Here is a 14,037-nt window from a genome sequence, read left to right as displayed (position 1 = left end):
TAAAAGTCAATTAAAGGAGTTTATGTTTTATCCTCAAGGTAAAAGCGAGTCACTGGAGATTATTTCTTCATAAACCTTAGCTTCAGGAGCTCACTTTGGCAGCTTTGTAAAGGATGTATTAGAGAAAGAAGAGGCTTGAAGTTGGAAAAATAACTAGAACACGTATGCAAAAGTCCAGGTAAAATTTGATGAGGGCCTGATCTGAGATAGTATGAGTAATGAGGAGACAGATAGAAATACATTGTAATAGTAGGAATATCAAGATTTGGCAAATGATTGGCATTTGGGGGTAAGAAAGAGTAAGGATTTGAAAATGATACCAAGATTGTGAACCTAAGAAACTAGAAGGTAATCTTGGGGGATATAGTAAAGTTCATAAGAGTGGTTGTTTGTGGGGAGGAAACCATGAGTTCTGCTTTGGATTCACTGAATTTAAAATGTCCATAATATAGCAAATCAGAAATGTCCCTAAGGACTGGGTGATTCAAACCTGGAGCTCGGGAGAGAGATTGTCTATAGATAGGTCTGGGATTCATCTCTATAAAAAATGTTAAAGACAGTTCAAGAAGGACTGACAAAATGGCAATCAAATTTGGCATCCAAACCACTGGTAACTGTGGAAAGAGCATTTTGAGTTGAATACTTGAATCAGAAATCAGATACCAAAGTTTGTACATTCTTAAGCCCTTAATAGAAAATGTTCCCAACAAGAAGCTTTCCTCTAATCCTTCAAAAAATAAAACATAGTTACTTTAAAGGTGACAACTTCAGTGTTCAATTTGATTTGTTATTTTAAATATTAGGAATCCTTTTTTTTATTATTTTTGAGTGAGATTCTCACAAATCTTATGAATAAGAGAGAAAATATTTATAGCAAAAGATGCTTAGTATGATCCATTTAAGAGACCTTCCTTTTCACTTATTTTTTCTTTTTCCCTCTTCTTTCTGCTCAGGAATACATATGTACATACACACACATAAACATCCATGTATATTCCAATTAGCCAGACTAATATTAAGGAATAACAGTGCAATAAATCAAAACTTTGGAATTCATCTTGTACTTTCATGCAGGAGATTTATCATCCTTTTTATATTTTGCTTGGAGGTATATTGAAAGTGACTGGCGCTCATTGAGATCACACTAGCTGAGTGATGAGGAAAGTTGTTGAGAATGTGCTGAGAAGAGTGGGCAAAGCTCTTCTAACTTTTTTTTTGCTTTTTTGGAAGGGGGAATGCAGGGCAATTGTGGTTAAGTGACTTGCCCAAGGTCACATGGTTGGTAAATGTTAAGTGTCTGAGGCTGGATTTGAACTCAGGTCCTCCTGACTCCAGGGCCAGTACTCTATTCACTCCTCCACATAGCTCCCTCAGTGCTTCTAACTTAAAATGCTGTCATGAGAAATCCCTATTGTTCTTTCTGCACTACTGTCTTGCTACCCATGAGACAAATGTTGCTCTCTTTGTCCAAATCTATCAGGGACTAATTACCTTGAATATTATAGATGATTGTTAAATGTTCAATATCAAATTGAATTAGTGTTGTGTTTAATGCAATTCTCTAAATATTAAAATTATGTTAAAAACACATACAAAGAATATCAATGAATTTATGGATTTGGTAAAATTTTGGGAACAAATGTGCAGATTGGGACAAATTAAAGACACCTTTCTCAGTGATTGCAGGAATTCCACATATACTAATTGAACATTCTAATTTTTATTTCTACAGAATATATTCTCACAGAAATCCATCTAAAAAGTTATATCTCTAGATGTGAAGCACATACTCTAGCTGAAATAGTAAATAGATTCTGACATTCATTCAACATTCTATCTTAGTAATAATTCACATTCACATAAAGGCTAGTGATTGAAGAGTACCTTACAATACCCATTTGAGGTAGGTAGTATAGATAGATTAGATAGATAGATAGATAGATAGATAGATAGATAGATAGATAGATAGATAGATAGATAGATAGGCATTATTATTATTAAAAATCTCAACATGCTGAGGTCATGAGACAAGGCCACTGAACCTCAGAGCCCAGCAGAGGTTGACAACTAAAAGAAACTTTTCAAGGACTCTATAGTGCCAATGCAATAGTTATGCTGACATGATTCTCAATAACAAAATATAACTAATTCTCCATATAGAAGATAGAAGCAAAAAATTTATTCAGACACCAGAAAACCAAATCCCAAGACCAGAAAACTGAATCCATCATAGCAACATAAAAGTTAATACAGCATAACAGTACAGAGAGCCACACCATCCTTTTGCCTTCACGCAAACCAATACTCACAAGCCTAGTTGTCTACCTGGGTGCATCCTCTCCTCCCTCCATCTCTAACTGCTCTGACTCCCAGCTTTCTGTGGGCTCTGCTGCACCCTTTAGCGAACTCCTCCCACCACAGGCTCCATGTGATTATAGTCAGCCTATTACAGGACAGGGAAAATCTTCAAATCACAGAAGGTCTTCAAATTCCCTTGGCCTTGTTAAAGGGTAGGGAAGATTTTCAAATTGCCATTGCCAGGAAAGAAGACAAGGGTGTTCAAGATCTGTGCCTTTGCTCTTTGGTCCCATGTGCTTTCAAAGATGGAGGAGAGAGGAGCATCCTCTTCCCAGGATCCTGCTAGTAAGTGTCTGAAACCAGATTTGAACTCAAGTCTTCTTGACGCTAGAGCCAGCACTCTATCCAATATGTAACCTAGTTGTTCCCATAAAAAGTTAAGTTCAAACTATATTTATATATAATAAAGCATTTTCCTCACAAAGCAGAGAGTGTTGCCACTTTGTGTGATTTCTTTGCAACTACCTCTATTTCTATACCTTTTAATAAGTATAATTGATGTCACCTGATTGATTGATATGAAACAAATGGAGACTTTTGAGTGACAGTATTGAAACCCTAACTCCTTAAGATTACTTCAGGTACTTCTTGGACACAAGGCAGGCAAATACAGGAAAAAAAAGAAAGAAATATTTTTTATTATTTAATAAAGAAAACGTGTTGTATCTATGTATAAGTTTGAATATGAATATGTATATATACATATATATATACATATAAACATTATGACTCATCTTCCATCAGTAGTTTGGGTTAGAAACTAAGGTCCGCTCCATTTCTACGATTCTAGGATTCTATTACATTTGGCAGCAAACTCCATTTTGGACTATATACAGTCCTTCACTGTTTCCTAAATATAGTGAATATAGAGAGGGAGAAAAAGAAGAAAAGAAATTCTTTTTACATCTTTCAAACCCCAAATGATATTATAATGGCCAAATAAATAACATTTGGGATATAGCTTTAAAATCTGTATGCTTGAAGTAGAAACTGATTTTTGTTCCACTACAGTCAAAAATACCCTACAGATTATCCTCTGACTCTGAGAATAATCTTGAGAGAAATTTTATGAATTGGTGCTGAAGAATCTACTTTCATCTGTTTTATTTCTATTATTCAGAAAAAGAGAAACTTCTTTCTGTGGAAAGGTTATGGAAGGAGCATGGGTGGGTTGGAAGTGGGAGGGAAAGAAAAACAGAGACAAAGATATAAAGACTGATGGAGATAGAGAGGCAGAGAGAGAGAGAGACAAAGAAGAGAAGAGAACTATCATAGCAAACTATCATATCAGGGAAGAAGCGAAGAGGCTTTGCTTGGAGTGGGGTTGGTAGAGCAGAAGAGTTTTGGCCTTGGAATCAAAATCTTTCATCCCACCCAACTGGAACAGAGGAGGAGCTACTTGTGAACTTTAGAGGGTCTAAGGATTTTGAACTTTTCCATCAGCATTATATTCCTAGCTGTGTTCCCAGAAAAGTTGAACCAGTGTTTTTATAGAAGACCAAGGACAAATTAAAAATACTGAGGACAGACACTTTATAAGGAGGTCAGGAGGAGGATTATATCACTCTTTTTAAAAAAATTTATATCACTTTTAAAGGACATTTCAAGAGTGCCCTTCAGAAGTTAACAGAAGAGCTTACAAAAGTGATCCTTTTATTACATATATTTTCAAACTTGAACCCATTTTCCTCTGAATTCTCTGTGAATTTAGAGGAGAATGTGTTACAGATTTACAGAATGGTGTGGTTTTATACTAACTGATGTCACATCTTGACAAATATGGCTCTTAAAGGTAATTTATGACTAATTGCTATCTATCCAGTATGGGTAGAAGCACATTTATGAAATGAGAATAATATCCAAATACCTTTTAAGAACTGTCTGGAGGGGTAGAAAAAAGTGCATACACTTTGACCCAGCAATATCACATCGAGGGCTGTATCCCAAAGATCTCCTCTGCAAGTGGGAAAAAGATCCATAAGTACAAAAATATTTTTAGCAGCGCTTTTTGTGGTGGCAAAGAATTGAAAATCCAGGGGATGCCCATCAATTGGGGAATGACTAAACAAGTTATGATATATATATATATGTAATGGAATACTACTGTGCTATAAGAAATGAGGAGCAGGTAGACTTCATAATAACCTGAAGATACTTATATAAACTGATGCTGAGTGAAGAAAGCAGAACCAGTAGAACTTTGTACACAATTACAGACACATTATGTCTGTGATAAGTAACTTTGATAGACTGGGCTGCTCTCAGCAATGCAATGTTAGAAGACAACTCCAAAAGACTTATGATGGAAAGGGTTATCCACATTCAGAGAAAGAATTATAGAGTCTGAATGCAGATTTAAGCAAACTACTTGCTCTCTCTCTTTTTTGTTTTGTTTTGTTTTGTTCCTTCTTTCTCATTGTTCATTTCATTGGTTATAATTCTTCTTTACAACTTGGCTAATGTTTAATGTGAAGGTATTTTTAGAATTTATATTTGGTTTCATGCTGCCATGGGTGGGAGGAGAGGGAAAGAGGGAGAATTTGGAATTCAAGGGATTGTGGAACTGAATGTCATAAACATAAATAAATTAGAAAAAAAAGAACTGCCTGGTGGAGTTCTGACTTTCTAGTGTAAATGAGAATTGGGAGAGTAGCCCCAGAAAATGAGCCAACAGGATAATCGATTTAGAGCTGAGGAGGACCTCTGGAAAATTCTAGTGCAACCTCTTATTTTACTGATGGGACACTGAGATCCAATGAGATTGTCTCAGAATTATGCTTTCATAATCATACACCTTGAAGTAGAATGTACTTCAGAAGCTGTCCAATTCAAACTTATAATTTTACATATGAAGAAATTGAGACCTTCATAGGTTAAGTTCCTTGTATAAGATCTCACAGCAATTGAGAAAAGCAAGGTATGAATTCAGGTTCTCTGACATCAAAGTTTGTATTCTTTCCATTGTACTGTGTTGACTTACCAAATTTAGCTGTATGATGTTAGCCTCTGTGTTTTCAACACATTGGCTGTTTATAAGCCTCATGGTATTTAAACAGATGTTTAAATACTCCTGATTCTTTGAATTCTCCTTGTCAACTTCACTTTCCAATCATGTAGTTACCTGGGCACTCAGGAGATCCCAGCTCATCATGTTTATAATATTGACTTCACAACACCATGCATGGAGAAGGAAAACAAAAAGAACCAAGAATCTAATTTCTAAATGAAGTTTATACATTTTTGGCATCCTCATAGAAGATTAATGCTAATAAATGAAAGCAGGAGGAACAGCTCACTGAGGTGCAGAGAAGACAAGGAAAAGGTTGAATGAACACCTGTTTCAATTGCTTTTAAAAATGTTTGGGGAAGTGTTTGTCACCAGTTGCTACCATGAAACATTAGCAGAGTAATGAGCAATGACAACACAGCTGATCTTTAACAAAACATGGAAAACCCCTTTAATAGCTTAGACACAAAGCTCCACAAAGAAAACAATAGATAAAGGGGAAGGGACATATTATTATTCTATTATGGAGTCCAGGCTTGATCCTAGGCCAACTTGTTAAACAGACTATTTATCTTTGGTGCTCCCCAGTCTCCCTTTTTGTGTAGCTTTATTTTCCTTCAGGTCCGCAATGCTGTTATACTTTTCATTTTCTTTATTTCCCCAATTATTCCCTCTTGCCCAAAAATTAAGAGCCCATGATTCTCAGTATTTGTGACTTGATATTTTCCCCAGAGTCACTTGCATTTCATAGCATATCTTTAATTAGGACAGTAAATATGTCTCTGGTAAAAGACTTTCTGCTTTCAGTGAGAAACAGAAGAGATTTTGGATCAAATTATACCTCTGAAATTACACCATGTAAGTAGCTACCTATTGATGCTTAAAAGAATTGGTCAAAGGGGTTGAGTCTTAATGTTGTAACCACTAATCAGCAAGGAGACTGATGGGCAATATAGTTTGTTCCAGGTGGACATAGGGATTGAGCATGGGCAGCAGAGTGGTGCAGTGGATAGAGCACCAGGCCTGGAGTCAGGAAGACCTGAGTTCAAATTGGGCCTCAGATACTTTCTTAATAGCTGCATAACCCTGGGCGAGTCACCTAATCCCTATTTGCCTCTGTTTTCTCATCTGTTAAATAAGCTGGAGAAGGAAATGAATGACTCCAGTTTCTTTGCCAAGAAAATTCAAAATAGCATCATGAAGAGTTGGATACAACTGAAGCAACTGAGCAGCAACAAGGATTGAAGAATGACGGAAGGCAAAAACTGCTTCAGATGCTCTAGAACTTTGGAAACTCCATGGAGGGAAGAAGGGTTTGGGGCCCTGCTCACCTGTATTAATACCTGTAGCCAGTGTATTGCAAGACAATATTTCCACTTCATTGAACTGAACTCATGGTTCATTGACTCAATTTTACTGTTCCCCGTTTATCCAAGGAACTGGGATATTGTGAATGTATCTCCTCTATGCTTCCCCCACCTTCCCTGCCTCATACTATTTGGCAAACCAACATCAAATACCCTGGGGAGTTTCTTGTTCTCAATCAAGCCTTATTCATTTGTTTTCTGTATTTTCGGAATGGGGTTTTTCTCAAGAAAAGAAAAGTTGATTTTCATGCATTCTTTGCCACTGTTTGCTCTTAATTTTCTATGTATTGGGGAAAAGACAAAATGAAACCAATTGTGTAGTAGTTCTAGAATTACTCATAAGGCTATATTGAATTTCTATCTCTTGAGAATGAATCTGAACAGACTTCTTACCCTACATAGTTGAAATATCTTTGATTCATAGGAAGTTTCAAAGCCTTGTTATGCCTAAAGTACATGACTGGCAATAGACTCTGTCTCCTTCATTCAAGAACCAGATTGGTTAAGTTCAGAGGTTCATCATCAGAAGATGAACATTTTGGACACACACACACACATCATGAAACTTTCTATTGGTATATAGAGAGGTTATAATACTTGGTAAACACAGAAGTACAAATACAATGAAATTAGCTGTATTTGTTTGAAGCATTAAAGTATGTGGCCATAGGATCTTATATTTAGAACTGGATGGATCTTTGTTCATTCTCCTAATTTTACAAATGAAAAAACCATGGAGGTTCAATGACTTTCCCAGGTTAATGAAGATAAGAAGGATCAGAATAAGGATTTGAACACAAGTCCTCTGATTTCAAATTCAAAGCTCTTTCCACTGTAGTTAGAAATAAGTTTATAGTATTGTTTCCATAGGAAAATTTTTTTAAACACATCTTTTAATTGCAAATAACATTTTGGAATATAAATTTATGAATTAAAGAAATAGTATCAACATTGACAGTATCTTCATCACTTAGTCCTTATTATTTAGAATATTAAACATTGAGATTCACAGAATGATCTTAAACACTCATAGGGATATAAATCATTTAGAGCATAAAGAAACTTTGAACTCCAAATTTAGTAGTTTTTCTATGACTGATTTCATACTCCACCATATTATAATCAATTCTAACTGAAAGAGACACTGAAAACCCATTCACTGACTTATGAATATGCAAGCAATTTATGAATAAATGAGATAAATGCAAAGTTAGGTGTAAAATGGAAAATTTCTATTACATGTCATTAAAAAGGTTTTGTACAAATGCAACAAATGTAGTTAAAATGAGAAGTAAAGTAGAAAATTGGGGGGGTATATTATACACAGTTTATTAGATAAAGGTCTGATATCTAAAATATATAAAGAGCATTGTGAAAACTATAAGAAGGTGAGTCATTTCTGAATTGATAGATTGTCAAAAGATATGAACAAGGAGTTTTCTAGTGAAGAAATCAAAACTATTCATAATTATGTGAAAAAATGCTCTAAATCATTATTGATTAAAGAAAATCGAATTAAAAGAAACTTGAGATATCATTTTTCACCTACCATGTGGGCTAAAATGATAGAAGGGGAAAATTACAAATATTGAACAGGATGTGGAAAAATTCTTAGTGGCATTGTGGCATGTGAACAGATCCAACCATTTTGAAAGCCAATCTGGAATTATTCCCAAAGAATTAATAAACTATCTATACCCTTTGATGCAGCAATACCACTACTTAGTCTATTTCCAAAGATGATTAGGGAAAAAGTAAAAAGAACTTATGTGTTCCAATATGCTCATAGCAGCTCTCTTTGTGGTTGCAAAAAACTGGAAATTGTGGGGATACCCACCAGTTGGGGAATGGCTGAACAAGTTGTGGTGTATGATTGTGATCGAATACTATTCTGCTATAAGACATGATAAGCTCAATGGTTTTAGAAAAACAAAACATGGAAAGACTTGCACAAAATAATGAAGAGCAAAATGAACAAAACCAATAGAACATTTTATAAAGTAACAGCAATACGGTATTAAGAACAACTTTAAGTGAATAAACTATTTTGACTAATATAAATACCAAATTAACTATAAAAAATATGAAAACTTTATCTGCATCCAGAGAAAGAATTGATAATAGCTATACATATATATCATATTTATAGTCTTTCTCTATATATGTATAGAATATCTATGTATGAACACACATATGTATATGTGTGTGTATATATGTATATATATATATATATATATACACAGAGAGATAGAGACAGAGAGAGAGAAAAAGAGAGAGAGAGAGAGAGAGAGAGAGAGAGAGAGAGAGAGAGAGAGAGTCATAGATAGAATTGAATCTATTTGTATCCATATCTAGGGTGGGAGGGAGGGGAAGGGAAAAAAGGAAAAAATAAATTTACATTACAATTTTTTGCATATTTGAAAGGAATAGTATGTGTTATATAGAAGAGTTGTAGTTTCACATGCAATCATGTTTTCTATTGTACTGCTTTACATATTTTTTTTAATTCATGGAAATACCTGTTTTAGTCCACAAATTGAAAAAAAAGAAAACCCACTGATTCAGCCTACTGCTCCATTACTTGACAACTAATTCCCTCCTTTGAATGAATAGTGTAAAAATATTTTCTATTGTTTAAGATATATTCTTTCCAAAATCTAGCAAACAACCCTCTACAAATTATACTTCATGAAAATGGTTTATTGTTTATGAACATCAAAGGAATTGTATCATTTGTTCTCATAGCATGGTATCAGTATCAATCATTGTTTTTGACCCAAGATTTCCTTCCCATAATTCTGTATACTATCCTTTTTTCTCTACTTTCTTCCATCTTGGAGTTCTGCTTAATAGGGACCAAATAAAAAAAAATTTTTTCTTGATCTCTAGAGCAAGAGTGTGAGGTATTATGTGTAAAATAAACTACCTCCCCCCCACCATTCTCATACCTCCTTCCAAACATTCTCCACTAAGCCATATCAACATCCCCTGCAGCTTTATCACCCTGGAAGATTATTCTGCCCAAGAAGTTTTTCCTCTGATTAGTTGGCTCCTCCCAGAATTTCCATTTTATGGAAAGTGCTCAGACCTGTCATTAATTCGTTTATTTCTAGGCTCTGCTCCTGACTTCCTGTTCTTTTCTCAATCCATGTCCTAACATAGGTACTTTCTTGTAAAACCCATCAGCTCTCCTATACTCCCTTCCAACATCCTTTTATTTATTATCTTTGCCAGCTAGAATGTAAGGCTCTTGAAGGCAGGGACTGTTTTTCTTTTTGCTTGTAATTGTATTCTCAATGTCTGGCATATACGAACATTTTTAAAATGCATATTGACTTGACTTGTAAGAGGTAAGCTTCTTGATCCTCATACACTATAAATTCTGTCTTTACATACTCAGAGTCATTCACAGTTCTTTGCATAGAGTAGGTACTTAAATGTTTGGTCAATTGAATTGAACATAACTGTCATAATGAAAACTGAATACTCATAGAAGTATAGAAAGCATATTATGCAATGCAGAGTGAATTCCCAACTTGGAGAAATATATTTTGCTTTTAGCTTTTTCACAAGTGATATTGCTATAAACATTTTTGTACATGTTGATAATGTCTGTTGACATAATTGGCATATAGTTAATGATTACTCTCTGGGTCATAGCATATGTTCAAATTTGTAACTATTGCTGGATAATTCTAATTTTTTTTCTTGGCTTGAAAACAAATTCACTACTCTGTCAGGAATGAATTAGTGTACCTCTAATTCAGAAGTTTCTCCAACAAACAATGAATTTCATTGTTGGAGTTTTGTAATTTGGATTTTCTGATTATTGGTGATTTTTAACATCTTTTCAGATTGCTATTATCTAAGTGCCTTTAAAAACTATTCCTAAACTTTGACCCCTTGTCTATTTGGTGACTGATTCTGACTCAACTTTGTTTTTATTCTCTATACATATTGTAATGTAATGCCAAGGAAAGGCAACTTCCCAAGGTTCAAAATACCAGCATAGGTGCTCTCCATTTTATTCAATGACAAACCAAGAACAGAGAAGGTCAAAACATGACATCATTCAAAATACAGCATTTACTAAGTGTGATTAAATAATCTCCAAGTACTACCCCACCCCAGGACCTTCCATTCATTCAATCAATTACAAAGTCCCTGTTCTAAATACTACTCTACCCCTAGGCTGTACCTTCATTTAGTCCACCACAAAGCCCCTCTTCTCAAATGGAGATTAGTTTCCAAACATAAGTAAAGTACCTTCATTTGTTCAATCACAGAGCACAAAAAGGTCAAAAATTCCCCACCCCTGGATCACAATTGAATCTACCCCAGAGTTACATCAAGTTTAAGCACAGCACTTAATACCCAAATGGAGGTCTTTTCTTCATCTTGACAGGAGGCAAGTTCTCAGCAATCTTAGTTCCTGGGAAGACAAGGCTTAGCAAGGCCACAAGATACATTGCCAGTCTCTTCATTAATTCATCCTCTGTCTGTAGAACAGTCCTAGAACCCCTGAAAACATTAGCAAAACCCTCTCCCAGGATTTCTGTAAACATACAACAAGAAAATACTTCTTCAGGGCTTCTGAACCAACAGAAAGGTTCCCAGACCCCTGCAACAACAGCACTGTCCTTCACCAGTGGACAGTATTCATTCTGTCTGCAGGACAGTCTCCAGACCCCTGCAACAACAGCACTGTCCTTCACCAGTGGACAGTATTCACTCTCTGTCTGCAGGATAGTCTCAGGGCTTCTTAACCAGCAGCCAGGTTCCAGGACTTCTTCAACAACAGGACTGTCTTTCACCAGTGGACAAATCTGGCAAAACAACATCAAAACAGACAGACAAAGTACCAGCAAAACAGCCATGTTTCCTCAGTCCTTGGCAGCTCAGGGGGCAGGTCTCAAAAGTCCAGGGCAATTCAAAGTGGCCCCCAGCAATTCTCTCAGTCTCTCTCTGCCTCCACGAGGTGCTGCTTCCAAAAAGTTCTTCTGCCTCTCTCTCTTGTCTCTCCAAATCTATGTCACCAGCTCCTCCCAGTTCAGGACTTTCTTTTCACATCAACAAGTCCATCCCACAGGTGGGATTAACAAGCTCTGGGTTTTAACACAATCAATTTGAAAACAGCCAATATAGGGGAATCTTTAATTGCCATTACTATCACACATATTCATCAGAATTTGTCCCAATTTATATATTTTCTTTTGTTTTGAGTTGCATGGAATTTGTTTACATGAAACTTTTTTTAATGTATAATCTAGATTGTCTTTCTAGCATATGAGTAGTCACAAACATTTTCTAAGTCCATAATAATTAAAATTATTTTCTTCAATTCTACTTCAATTTCTGATGATATAATTTTTTTTTCATTTGTAGAAAATTTATCCTTTTGAAATTTATTGTCGTATTTATGATCTCAAATACTTACCTAAATCATTTTTCCACCAGAATTCTCTCCCCCATTTTCTCCAGAAAGTTTTGTGGAATAGAGCTCTTTATATGGAAGTGTATGTTCTTTGGTTTATTGATTATTCTATTTTGCACATGCATTTCTGGGCCTTTCTTTGCTAGCTCATCCCACTGATAATTTTTTTAATCCAAATACTGATAATTTCTATAGCAATTAGAACATATTATTATTTGAGGTGTGGCAGCATCATATTCCTTCCTATTTTATTATATTCTTGACATTTTAATTCTTACATTATATGTAAATCTAAATCACAACAATATCTCTTTGTAATATTACTGGTGTAATGCTAAATCTGTAATTTGGTATTAACATTTTTATCCTAATAATGCTCCCATTTTGACTGCTAAATACCTTTGGAGTCAGTTGGATATCCCCAAAATTTACATGCCTAACCTTAAATTAGAAGGTTCCTTAGTAAATATTAAGTAACTGGGTGGTATTAAAGCCATTTTATACTTACATTGACTACAAGCAATGAAATTTCTTCATTCATCCATTCATTCATTCAATAGGCCTATTTCCAAATATCTAGTGCCAATCAGTCAGTCTAAAATTGTTTGTTAAGTATGTACTATATACTAAGCACTGGAGTCACAAAGAAAAGCAAGAATATATTACCTATATTCAAGGAGCTCATATTCCAAGTGAAACTGTGTATATTAGAACAGTACCAACACTGAAGAGATAAACAATTTAGACAGTTCATCTTTTCTTCTCTTGGAACCTAGCAGGGGGAGAAAGATAAAAACAGAATTGTTGTGTGAGAGGTAATGAATTCCTAGAATAAATAGCATTAGACCTGAATTTTAAAGGACAGATAGGATTTCCAAAAGAAAAAAATAGGTATTCCAACCAAAGAGAATAGTGTACACTATTCTACATTTATCATTTTCTGAACCATGGATATTTCCATCAGTTAATTATGAGGAATCCAGTTGACTCAAAAAGAATTTGCACCTTTTGACCAATTAGTATTGAGCCTCTGAGATCTCTTAAATCTCTAGAATATTCACCACATTTTTGCAACCAGTACCTTGGCAATTGTCCAGACTCTGGTCAGGCTTCAGATCTGATATTTTCAGCTCATTATAATTACTCTATGTATATACATTGTCTTGCTCTTGAACTACATTTCTGAGCTGGTAGAAGCTCACAAATGCCACATTTGAAAAAGGAAATTTCCTTAGGTATACTATTTTTAACTGATCATTTTCCTACAGATGTTATCAAAGATCAGTTTTTCTAGCATTTCTCTAACTTTCTGTAGGAATCAGTATATAAGCCTCTAAACAAGTGGTTCTTATCCATAGGTCAATAAGGATAGATTTCTGAGGATCCAAGAACTTGTGTTTTTCTTTAATATTTTGATAACTGTATTTCAGCATAGTCTAATTCCATATATTTTATCTTAGACATTTAAAAGACATTATTCTGAGAATGAGTCCTTAGGTGTCACCAGACTGCCAAAAGAATCCATAACACACAAGAACATTTAAGAACCCCTGGAGTAAAATAATGCAGAAATATGTCTGTGATTTATTTAAAAATAGTCATTTTCAAGGTTGATCTCCCAGAACTAAACTAAACTTACAAGAATTTCCCTGATATATTTTGGGAATACTACATTCCATTGTATGCAATTATATCATAATTTTCCTTAAAAACATAATAAGTGGAAGATGGAGGAGTAGAAGCAGGATTTCCCTGCTGCTCCTTCCTCCACCTTCCCCAATCCGTGTGAAAAGGGGACTCTAAATAAACTTTGGAGCTGCAGAATCCATAAAAATGAAACAGAGAAGCTAACCTCCTGCTAAGGACAGCCT

This window comes from Petaurus breviceps, unplaced genomic scaffold (assembly GCF_028583685.1).
Source record: "Petaurus breviceps papuanus isolate PSGF00001 unplaced genomic scaffold, PetGlider_PUasm1.0 126, whole genome shotgun sequence".
Classification (NCBI taxonomy): Eukaryota; Metazoa; Chordata; class Mammalia; order Diprotodontia; family Petauridae; genus Petaurus; species Petaurus breviceps.
Note: the sequence above shows the minus strand (reverse complement) of the source record.